We start from the raw sequence: 12,691 nt of genomic DNA on the forward strand, positions 1-12,691 counted from the left end.
CAGGGAGGGAGCTGTCTCAGACTTCACCATCCTCCCCCCCCCCCCCCTCACCCACACACCATTCACTAGCTGGGACATGGGGGAAGTCAGGAGTGAGGGTCAGGCAGCTCCCCCCTGTCTGTGAAGCCAGCCTCTCACTAGTAATGCAGGGAGGGAGCTGTCTCAGACTGGTATCAGGGTTAGGGCACTGTGTGCAGGAAGATCACAACACTCCTGGTATTAATAGGGATAGGGCACTGTAAGAGATGACTGTAGTAGACTGAATAAAGATCTGATGTTTCTGCTCTCCTCACACCAAACAAAAACAACACACAAGCAGAGAAGCCCTTCTTACAAAGCTGAGCTAGTGAGTTAAGTAGGAGGAAAAGTAAACATACTGGTGCCAGTGTGGCTACTTAAAAAATACACTTACCAACAATCAATTACATATATTTGAACTGTGTACAGTTCCAGCCAGGACCACCTTTCTAAAATGCACAGTGATTGGCAAATTCAACATGCACTAGCATTTCAGGTGCCTGCTAACAAAAATAATAAACAAACAAGTTCTAGTCAGGTGAGTGCTGATCATTACATTACTTTTTTTGTCAAGCTTCCAACTGTTTCCATTTCACATCCCCCCAACCATATTGGTAACATCAATAGATAAGAGCACAGCCAGCCAATAGGAATACATACATACATATTCATTCCTAAGTGACCTTTACTGACCTGGGAAGTGTGAACACTTTGTTTCATTTTCTGTTGGTGTTCGTTAGTTTCCAGTTCCATTTCCCATCCCCCCAACCATCACCTCAGTGGTAACCTTGGTAACATCAATAGATAAGAGGGCAGCCAGCCAATAGGAACACATATTCATTCCTAACTGACCTTCAGTGACCTGGAAAGTGTTTATTTGTATCATTTTCAGTTAGTGCGCACTAAATCGAGTTAGTGCGCACTAACGGGGAGTTAGTGCGCACTAACTCGATTTAGTGCGCACTAACACGATTTAACGATTTTTAACGATAAATCGTTAGAATTTCTATTGTATCGTGTTCTATAACGATTTAAGACGATATAAACATTATCGGACGATAATTTTAATCGTTGAAAAACGATTCACATCCCTACTGTTTATTACTGTAAGTAATACTTAACCTTTTAGACAAGGCAGTATTATACTATTCAGTCTGAAAGCAGATGTCTGCAGCTGTCTGCTAAGAAAGGAAACAGCCTATAAATGAAAGAAAAAATAAATAAAAAAATGATACAAGACTGCTGGCGGTGACAAGAATGACTGCCTCTGTCTGTCTTGAAACAATATTCCAAATGCACCTTGACCTCATCAAGAAGCTTATGTTGCCTCTGGTGCCCTTGAACCCCAAGGTGATTTACTGACAAAAGAGTTAGAAATAATTTGGAAGTCAATTAAAAAAGACACACAAAAAAAAACAAAACTCCCCAAGGTAAAGCAAATATTTAATAAACTTGCCATACTACAGAGCAGCAGCTATACTGTATGTATATCTATCGTACTCAACAAAAATATTGAACCATCATCTATTTTCATAAGCAAAAACATATAAGAGAATGAGCAATATCAATAAGGGCACACTGTGTGTGACAAGGTAACAGGCTTCTGGGTCCAGAGGACATGTAACATATCAGAATGAAAGTTCAAGAAAAGAAACTAGCCCAAAAACAAAATCTGATGCACATTTCACAGCAAGGTTTGTCCTTTAGAGATTAGATTATACATGGTTTCAATAACAGAAAAAAAATAACTGAAAATTAGAAAACAAAAGAATAGGAGGGAACTCACCCACGTCTCCCTTGGTGAATCACCCCAGCATCTCTGCAGGTGTGAGCACACAGTGAACAGTATCCAGAACACCAAAGGGATATATAGTGTAGTATATTTGCTCTTTGAGCTGTAAATCCCTTTATTTTTGTTTTTTAACTTTGCATCTTTCTACCAATATTAAGACATTTAAAACAAAGCAACAAAGCGGGAAATTCCAGGGAAGAAACAGAGATTCATTATGAAAACAAATCTAAACTGCATGAAATAGAAAACATATTTATGTGAGATCCTTTCCTTTAAAAATGTCAATCCAGTAAGGCACAGTATTGGTAATCGTAGTTTTCTCAGTAACATAATGAGCTTAAAAAAAAAAACAATGCAGCCTGAATGTTCCCTGCATAGACAAAGCTATGAAGGTCAGCCTCCTGTAGAAAAGGACAATGTTTTTATAAGTAAAATAATCTAAGAGGAATAACAGCCTGGGTTTACAATCCTCATCTGCCCTTTGCTGGATTGTTTTCGGATCTCCTAACCTTAACCCTCCCCCTCTGCTCACTTTGAAAACAATTTTCCATGAATTTGGCAATGGTTCCCACAGCACACCACCCCATCGACATCCTTCCTGTGCCGGAGCTCTTGAACAGAAAGGGACTCTGAATTTTCCATTTACTAGACGAGGGGACGTGGGGGAATGATGGTGTGCACAAGATGGCCAGTGAGAATTCGCAGAGAAGATAGACTTGCTGGGCACTTGCTCTTCACTGAAGGGAGGAAGAAGCTCACAAGTCAACCAGTTCAGAATCCTTATCTCTCTTTAGTTTCACTAAAATGAGATGCTGGTGCTGTCCTTTTCACAGTTCAGAAGGATGCTGTCATTTGTTTTGTTTTGTTTTGGGTTTTGTATTTTTTTTTGGGGGGGGGGGAGGATTATCTTAATTTACTAAGCTGACTTTTTACAAAAGGCTGCAAAAGCATGATCCACAAACTCAAGCCACAGAGTGAAGTCACAGGTGATAAAAAAAAAGAATCTTAATGGAAAGGCACAGCTTTGGCTCAGACGTTTCTCACTTTCAAACCCGTTTCTGCAGCTGGCATATACCTTTTCATAGATGTGCCACAGAAGGGCCTGAAAGGCGGGATTTGAATAAAAATAAAATAAATAAAAAGGTTTTTTTCTTCTCTCATAGTTTTGTACCTTATCACACACATGTTTTCAAGAAGGTGCCACAATACTTACTGTAATCTTTCTCTCTCTCATTCCCTCCAGCATTCTCCATTCGCTCTTTAAAATCCAGTTCAGGGCAGTTTGGCATGTGTTGTGAAAGTAATGTAATCAGGCCTTCGTGGGACAGAAAGCAATCACTTTCTGTGTCAGAGGAGGTTACCCCTCCGGTCCTCAGCCAGTGAGAAAATAAGTAGTCACCCAAGTTTGTCACTGGGAGAGGGAAGTGGGATAGAGAAAAAAGTGTAAAATTAAAAGGAAAATCAACAGGACGCTAAACTGTACCTATAAATAAGCCTTTTTTTTGTTTTTGTTATATGAGCCAGTGCTGGTAAACTGAACAGTGCTGGCTGAGCAGCTGAGAGAGGAGCAGGAACAGTGGGGACTTAGGGGAGAGCAAGGGTGGAGGGCCAAGAATGGTAGCAGAAACAGAGAATGGCAACATTTAACAGTAGAACTCAGTCCCCATGAATGTGTCACAAAAGAACAGATACTCCAGCACTTGCCACAGCTATTTTAAATTAGTTTTATTGTCTTTTGTTTTATTCCATTATATACTGTATGGATTTTATTGTGTATGTTTTAATGTAACCCGCTGAGTTCTGAGATCAGCGGGCTATAAGTTTTATAAATAAATAAAATGAATTAATTAATCATGGGAAACTAGCCCCTAAATCCTTCTTTTAAAAACTGTATTTAAAAAAAAAAAGTGTTCAGGTTGATATTCTAAAGGATTCTTTTCGAGTTACAAGACAAAACCCAAGATTTTAAAATTCCCCCACCCCATTTCCGGCTAAGTTTTGCCCAGGTAACTGAGCCCTTATATTCAGCACTACTTGGAGAAAGTTAAGCTAGGTATGTCTGGTCGGAAAAATACCTGTCCTAAAGTTATTCGAAACGCTTTATCCAGGTACGTTAAGCGGAATACTTATCCAGGTGCGTTCCACCGAATATCCAGATAACTCTACCCGGATAACTTTCCCACTCATCAGCTTGCTGAATATTGATCTATATGCTGCTATTCTGGCGTGGCCACTGCTTGGAGGCACCTGAAATTCCAAGCTTTCCATAGAATCCTCCAGTTTATCTCAGCAACACGAAATCAGCTAAATTGACTTCAACGAGATGCTGTATCAACCTTTAACATCTCCTCTGAAAAAAAAACAAACAATATAATCCTCCCACCAATCTTAACAGATGGTCACATAAGCTGGCACACAAATACATTTTCAATAACCAACGAAGCAGAAACACCTCTCTAAGATAATGAAACAATACACAAAAGAGAGGGAAAAGGATCAACGTCCAATGTAAATCTCAAACCCGCTTAATTGACAAATGACAATATCATAATCAGTCTTTGCTTTAAAAGATTTGCATCTGCAGCCTCTCGCCTCACAATGGGCCGCAAGCTTCAATCAGCTTGTAAAGCAGAGTATAATACCTTTTTAATCATTTATTGTCATATTGTCTATCCCTATTCAAAACTTTATTTCAAATAATTTGTCAACAAACTTAATTCTAAACACCCCTAAAAAAGCGGGTTTGAGATTTACATTGGACGTTGATCCTTTTCCCTCTCTTTTGTGTATTGTTACACAAATACATTTGCCATCACAACAAATGATATGAACTATCAGTTCATTCCAGAAAAATCAGTATTGGTAAAAGTGGGCAAACTACAGCCTGTGGGAGACCTGGAACTTTTCAGACTACAGCCCACAGAGGTTTCAGTCTAGCCTGTGGCAGTGAAAGTATGTTATTTCCATGCAGAAGAAAGAAATTCTTAGAAAAAAAAAATACCAAAAGATTTTCATTTCTCATTGATATTCATTCTTGTCCTCTATCTCCTTCTGTGCATATCCCATCCATGCCCAGCAGCAGTGGTAAGGAGAGGCATGTGAATGTGGTGACCGGCTACTCCAAGAAATGGTCACAGTTTATAGAGCAGCTGGAAGGAGGGTGGAAAAAGAGGGGAAAATGTTGGGTAGAGTATGGAAGAGAAGGGAGGTGGTACTGTTGCTGGGCATGTCCAGGGTAAATGTTATTCGTTTACGATGTTCTTGCTGAAAGCAACTTTTTTAAAATGATGTGGCAGGTGTTAAGTCAAAATAAATATGTGCAATAGCAAGCTTTGTTTATTAGTTCCTACTGTGCAAACTGAGTCCCCAACCCACCCGACTCAGTAAACTCCTCAGCTTTCATTACCTGTCTTGTTTCTCTTTCGTTGGAGTTTTCTTGGTTTGGGCGGAGGAGACGCTGTCTGCCTGACTTGTTGCTCTACTTCCGGACTCTGACGTTGGTGGGCGGAGCCTCAAAGACGCCTATAACAGCGGCGTCTCAACGGCGCATCCGCTGTTAGCGCTCTGCCAAAGACGCGCGCCTCTTAGGCGCGCGGCTTTGCCGGGCTTCGCCGGGATTCGACGAGATTCGGGGATTATTCTACTAAAATACATTGGCAGCCAACGGAGCCTGGATTAATGGACTGTGACCAAAAGAATATAACATCTAAAGGTACATGGTTTACTTAATTATTTCACATGTTGGCCATATTTGTTCTTGGTGATGCCACACACCAAGAGAAAAGGGAGAACAGTGACTTCTACTCCTGCTTCTAATGTGAATCAACCACGTATATCAGATCTTTTTGGGAGAGCCTTCGAATTAACGCCAGGAGCAGATGCCATTGGAATTCTAGACCAGGAGCAGGGCCTGAATTCCCAGGCATATGAGACATCTCTAAGCCCTGGTGCCCCAGTTACTCCTGAACCACCAACCGGGAAAGGTAGTGGAGAATTTGTTTTTGAGGAAACTAACTCAAACTTGGTCTCCCCCTCTGAACAGGAAGGGGTGGATAATATAAAATTACCTGTGTTGGAACCTAGCTTTTTAGTAATAAAAGATCAAGAGAGAGGTTTTAGTACCGGAATGTCAACTAAAGAAAGGGGAGGGGAGGGAAACAAGGAGGAATTGGTGTTAAATGTACCAGAAGTCTCATCTGATAAGTTTACCTTGGAGGGAATAGGTAACATGATATTCACCATGCAAAAATCTATTAACGACTTGACTTCTATGGTACAAGAGACCTTAAGTAATAATAAAGTATTGCAAGTTAAAATTGAAAAGACGGATGAAGCAGTTGGGAATCTGGGAATTAAAACTAGTGAATTAGAAAAAGTACAGATGAACTTAATTAAATCTGAAAAAATTCATTCTGATAAAATAGAACAACTTGAGAATCATATTCGAAGAGGGAATTTGAGAGTTTTAAACTTTCCAAAAACTCATTTACTCTCACCTAAAGAACTTTTTAGGAGTTATCTTAAAAATCTTCTGAAATTTACGGATTTAACGATTCCAAATATATCTAGGATATATTATATTAAACAAAAAGGAACAACTGAATCCTTACAGGTAAAAGATCAGATAGAACAGAATGAAGAAGTAGACTTATCAGATTTGTTAGAAAAATCTTCTGATATGCAGATAAATACTCGATTGACATTAATTGTTTCATTCACAGATATTTTCCCAGAGGGATTCTATACTTAGACTATATTTTAGGAATCAGAACATCAATTTTCATGGTCAACCAATCAGAATGTTCCCAGATGTAACCTATAATACACAATTGAAGAGGAAAGAATTCCTAACTCTAAGGGATAAGGTTACAACTCGTGGTAATAAATTCATTTTACGTTTCCCTTGTCAATGTATTATAATACATCAGAACATGCGATATGTTTTTAACCAACCTGAGCATTTGCGTGTATTCCTTGATTCCTGACCCTATAGATCTCTTTAGCCACTGGGGATAAAAAAAAAAAAAGAAGTTTATGGCTCTAATTTCTATAAGATATTTCTCTTCTTAAAATAACTGCTCTGTGTTATTAAACCAGGCTTTGTAATTACTCCTAAGATTTTCTAGGCTTTCACAGTATGTAATGTGTGTTAATTGTGTTATGATAATGTCTTGAGAAGTCATGTTATTATTACAAACTGTGTATATCCTTCTGAAAAATGAAAAGTTGAATAAATATAAATTAAAAAAAAAACAAAAAACCTCCTCAGCTTTCTAGACCTCCGAGAAGTTTCAATGGTCTGGTGAGGCCCTTGTGCCAAAAGATTTGGGGACCCCTGCGCTATGTGATCAGTCAGTTTTCAATGTGCCTCCCTTACATATTTTCAGCACCTAGGTATCCATCTTTCAAAGATTCATATCTGGTCAGGTTCTTCTGCTTTCTCCAGTAGTCCAACAATATGGAGATTTTTGCATCTGCTCCTACTTTCAAGATCATCCTGCTTTTTGAGAACCCTCTTATGCAAGTGTTCCAGTGCCTCTGGCTTTGGCTTTGTTGTCTTCAAGGACATTTCCAGGTCCTCTACTTGCTTGACCACACTATCAATTTGCACATTTTGTCTCTCCAACGTGGAGGCCAACTGAGCCAATCTGTCAACCACAGTCTTAAGCTTAGCATCTGAACTAGAGTGAATTTTTTCCCTGATTTTATTACCACATTAACTGCCTCTACTATCTCACCTGTTCTGAAACTGCAGCTTTCTCCAACGCAAACTTGCGACCCAATCTCTTTGATCTTATCACCCATTCCCCCTACATCATCTGGTTAATCTTTAGCTATTTTTGCACCTTAAGGGGTAGATTTTCAAAGGGGTACATGCGTAAGATACACGCGTACCCCCCGAAAACCTACCCCCAAACCCCCCCCTGCACACGCCGAGCCTATTTTGCATAGGCTCGGTGGCGCGCGCAAGCCCCGGGACGCGCGTAAGTCCCGGGGCTTGCATGGAGGGGCGTGTCGGGGGCATGCCCAGAGTGACGCGGCGTTTCGGGGGCGGCGCTGCGGGCGTGGTTTCGGCCCGAGGGCGTGGCCGCGGCCTCCAGAGCAGCCCCCAGACCGGAACATGGAGCGCAGCAGCCGGCCTGGCATGCGCAAAGTTACGCCTGCTTCCAGCAGGCGTAACTTTGCCGACAAAGGTGGGGGGGGGTTTAGATAGGGCCGGGGGGGTGGGTTGGGTAGGGGAAGGGAAGGGAAGGTGCGGGGGGGTGGAAGGAAAGTTCCCTCCGAGGCCGCTCCGATTTCAGAGCGGCCTCGGAAGGAATGGAGGCAGGTTGCGTAGCTCGGCGCATAAATCCGGCCGGATTTACGCGCGCAGGGCTTTTAAAATCCGGCCCTGAAAATCCATCCTGCCTTGGTAATTTGTTAAAGCAGCATACACTGGTGCGTACCCTACATTTTCTAGGGCTGCATCAGCTTTCTATTCCCTTGCTGTGAAATTATCAACTGAAGAAAATGCTCTCTCATTCCTGGGGCCTACAATGTGGAATGCACTCGTTTGTACACTGAGGAGTGAGGTTAACTATTTGGATTTTAGGACATAGTTAAAAGCTATCCCTTTTGTGCAAAGATATGACTGATTTACAGAAATTTTAACCCAACACCAGTTTATGAATACATGTACATCAGAAATAAAATGCATTTGTATGTGATTAATAACATGACTTTGTAATCTACACTGGACAAATTCTTTAGGAAGCAGTGGGATATAATAACTTGTGAATAAATAATAAAAGAATAAATAAAATAAATACATTTCTACAGATTAAAAATCAGAACTTGTAAGCGCATCTACCCAAGATTGGTAGAGAACCAATGAGGAAGACAACAAAACACTGCCTTAAAGAAGGATCATATTCTACAAGCAGGCAAGCTTCTATGGCTGGCAGCTGAGATATATCCTTAGCCTTGTGAAACTGAAAAAGTGGGCACATTGGTCTTTATCTGTCAGCATCTAAGAGGGTCATTTATCATTTTGCATTAGGACCTTAACACTAGCATTAAGGCCCTAAAGCATGTGATAATGCTGTAACGCAAGCAGTGTGCATTAGTATGAAAATGTAACATTTGCTATGCAAGTGGAAGGAGTTTGTGTAGAGTTAATGGTAATGAGTAGCTCCTAACATCAAATGCAATAGAGTACCATGGGTTTTAATGCCAGAAATAAATATACCTTGTATATGTAAGTTTTCCACAGCAGAAAACACCAGTTACACTTTTGTTATTGATTATCTCAGAGCTGCCATTTCAGAGAAATCCAGGAGGCAGGCAAACAAATCTCCAGGGTCTACAGTTGCATTAACCTATTGGGCGGATTTTAAATGCCCTGCATGCGTAAATCCGGCCGGATTTACGCGCACAGGGCCCTCACGTGCCGGCGCGCCTATTTTGCATAGGCCGCCGGCGGGCGCAGAGCCCCGGGACGCGCGCAAGTCCTGGGGATTTATAAAAGGGGCGTTTTGGGGGCGTGTTGCGCGTGACGCGGCGTTTTGGGGGCGTGTCGCGCATGACGCAGCGTTTCGGGGGCGGCGACGCGGGCGTGCTTTTGGCCCGGGGGTGTTCCGGGGGCGTGGTCGCGGCCTCCAGACCAGCCCCCGGGACCGGAACACGGAGCGGGGCTGCCAGCCAGCGCACGCAAAGTTAGGGGGGGGTTTAGATAGAGGAAGGGAGGGGAGGGGAAGGGTGAAGAAAAGTTCCCTCCGAGGCCGCTCCGAAATTCGAGCGGCCTCGGAGGGAACAGGCAGCACGCGCTGGGCTCAGCGCGCGCAGGTTGCACAAATGTGCACCCCCTTGCGCGTGCCGACCCCGGATTTTAAAAGATACACGCGGCTACGCGCGTATCTTATAAAATCCAGCGTACTTTTGTTCGCGCCTGGTGCGCGAACAAAAGTACGCGATCACGCAAATTTTTAAAATCTACCCCATTGTGTTTACTATTTGTACCACTGTAGGAGGGGGCACTTATAACTCAGGGTGAGGTTTGGAAGGGGGTGATCTTGACTGAAGCTAGGTAAAGAGTGCATCCAGCTAGGTAGAGAGTACATTGTACAAATAAACTCCTCTTTTACCTTTCATCGCTACAAATGACAGAAAATCTTCACTGATGTCAACTTTGTTGTTTGTACCTCTGACCGTGTTTGTAAAACTGCCCCCCAAACCTACCCACAACCCCCCAAACCTTACCCTGAGATATAAGTGCCCCCCCCCCCTCTTAAATGGTATAAATCTTCCTCTCTCTCTCACTCCCTCTCCCCTGCCTGAACCGCTATTTGCGATAAAATCCTTTTCGGTCGGTGATACACCTGCAGTGGATTAATCAGAATGCGATGCAAAAAATAGTGCATTTTGCGGAAATTACCATTGCTATGTGGGAACAGGGAAATTCGCCTAACCACACACCCTTTTTTTTTTTTTTTATCGCAGGCGCTATTTCCACTATATTTACAGCATTTTGATGTATCTAGGGCTATGTTGCTATGATTCACATTCCCTTCACTAAGAAAGTCTACAATCTAAAGAAAAACAAGTAGAAGGTTGCCTAGGCATCAAGGAGGAGTGGAGGGAGGGAGGAAACTGCATATGAGCAAGAACAACAAAGAATTACAGCCACAGATAGTTCAGTTTCTGACTGGAGGTACAAAAAGTGAGTTTTGAATCAAACCAGCAGCATCAAAATTTTTTTCACAGAAGCTGTCAAATTTACTTAAAAATAATTTATGCCTCAATTATTCACAAACAAATTACATGTTCTTGCTCACAGACAAATTAATGTATAAAAAAAATAAGATGAATGTTCTCAACTATGTTTTCATATTACAAAACAAGTCTTCCAGTCTACAAAACTGTTTTAAAAGTGTACAGTACACTTAGCTCCAGAAAGCCATTTGATCTGCAACAAAACTAGTGTGCAGAACTACAGGGTCTACTGTTAAAACTGAAGTACTGAAGGTAGCAGAGCCGCATAAATCTCTTTAAAATTAATCCAAATAGGGTCAGCCCCACAGTGCAGATCAGAGAGCTGCAGAAGTGCAGGGGACCCAGATTCAACTCCTTCGTTCTTGGGTCCTTTGCAAGCTGCAGAGGTTGTGCACCAAGGTCCAGAGAGAGGAGGGAAGGAAGATTGAGTGCAACTTGCTAACCCAAAAAAGGCACTGAGAAGGGCCAGGAAGAGCTACCAGGGCAGAACAAGCATGCCATCTGGGGAAGAGAAGCAGGAGGGATTGCAGGGGAGAAAAAGAATGAAGCCAAATAATTTTAAAATTAAAAATTAATTTCATATAAACTTATATTTTTTATGCTTTCAAATGTGCACGTACGGTGAACCAAGACTGCATAGGCATTCTGTATTACAGAATAAAATCCTGCAGGTAAATGGTTGCATCTTGAACTTTGGTTCCCATCACAAAAAAAAGTCATTATAGAAAAGAAACCTCAGGAATCAGAATTAACTTCACCACATCTTAAATCAACACATACTGTAATATCCAGTAGTAGATTCAAGCTTAGATAGCTGCAGTTTTCAAAATCTGAAACACGAGTCCATGTTCTTATACTTTAATTTTTCACAAAAAATTAAATAGATGTCTTCCAGCTTTCTTGCTGAGATAGTAATTACTTAAATCTTTTCTCAAACTGATTTTTTTTAAATTGCAAATTACATATCTTAATAGTCATGCAGTCTAGTATTCACAGAAAAGCAGGATAGTACAATAAGAATCACAATGTTAGGGGTTTATTTTCTGGGAATTTAGTGGACCTTTTCCTTAAAGATGTTTTTCCACAGCAGAAAACACCAGTTACACTTTTGTTATTGATTATCTCAGAGCTGCCATTTCAGAGAAATCCAGGAGGCAGGCAAACAAATCTCCAGGGTCTACAGTTGCATTAACCTATTGTGTTATACCTCAGGATTACTAAATCTAACTCATCCACTAGTTCAGCGCTCTCCTCACCTTTCTCCAGAGGAAGGTAGTTTATCAAAATTCAGTGTGCTGATCCAAGCAACCCTTTCAACCTACAAACAATCATTTACACTTAGGAATGGTAAATCCAAAGCCATTTTACCCAGGTAAAACAATGCTTTACCTGTGAAAAATTGCCCGCCCAATAGGTGGGTAAGGTTATGTGCATGCAGCCTATGTGCACACGTTTATCTACAGTGAGCAGGAGCATTCCTAGGGGGGGTGCAGTTGGGGGTGCAGTTTGCACTTACATGCATACTTTACAATTTCAGAAGTATGTATGTATTTTTCCCCAAAAAAAATCTCTGCACACAAATCAGCAGGTGTAATTGTCTTTGAGTAGTTTCGATGGGCTAATTTTCAAAGAGAAAGTATGCATAGACATTCCCTTTAAAAAGTGATGTAATGAGGGCCTTCCGGTTACACTATCAACAAGAAGGGCTCTGCATGTGTCAGTTCCCACTGAGACCTCGCTAAATTCCTATAAAGACTTACATATTTAACTTGCCATGAGCATAATGTCCCAAGGGAAAGAGGTGTCCAAGCGATCAATTCTTTCGTTGTGGGCCGAAAAGGGCGATAAGAACTCGTTGTGGGCCGAAAAGGACGATAAGAACTCGAAACAAGCTAAAAAGCTGGAGACCACGGGATAGCAGAGCATGGCTGACTCAACTTCTGATAACAAGGGGGGAGATGAGTCTTTTGGCCATGGCAGAAAGCATGATTAATCTGTTAGAAAAGTTTGCGGAGGCCATTTCAAATAATTTAGATGCACGACTCGGAGTGATAGAGGAAAAAGTGGTGCAAATAGTGGAAAATGTTCACAAGAATACTGCACGTATTGAGGAGAAAGAGGTCTGAGTTG

At 41.5% G+C, this 12,691-nt stretch overlaps 1 protein-coding gene across 2 annotated transcripts in view; it reads right to left on the reverse strand.

The window, feature by feature from the left end:
- RASGRF2 (Ras protein specific guanine nucleotide releasing factor 2) overlaps positions 1-12,691 on the reverse strand; it is an 888,178-nt gene that overhangs the window by 860,220 nt on the left and 15,267 nt on the right. The window lies entirely within an intron of this gene.

Source organism: Rhinatrema bivittatum, chromosome 1 (assembly GCF_901001135.1).
Source record: "Rhinatrema bivittatum chromosome 1, aRhiBiv1.1, whole genome shotgun sequence".
Taxonomy (NCBI): domain Eukaryota; kingdom Metazoa; phylum Chordata; class Amphibia; order Gymnophiona; family Rhinatrematidae; genus Rhinatrema; species Rhinatrema bivittatum.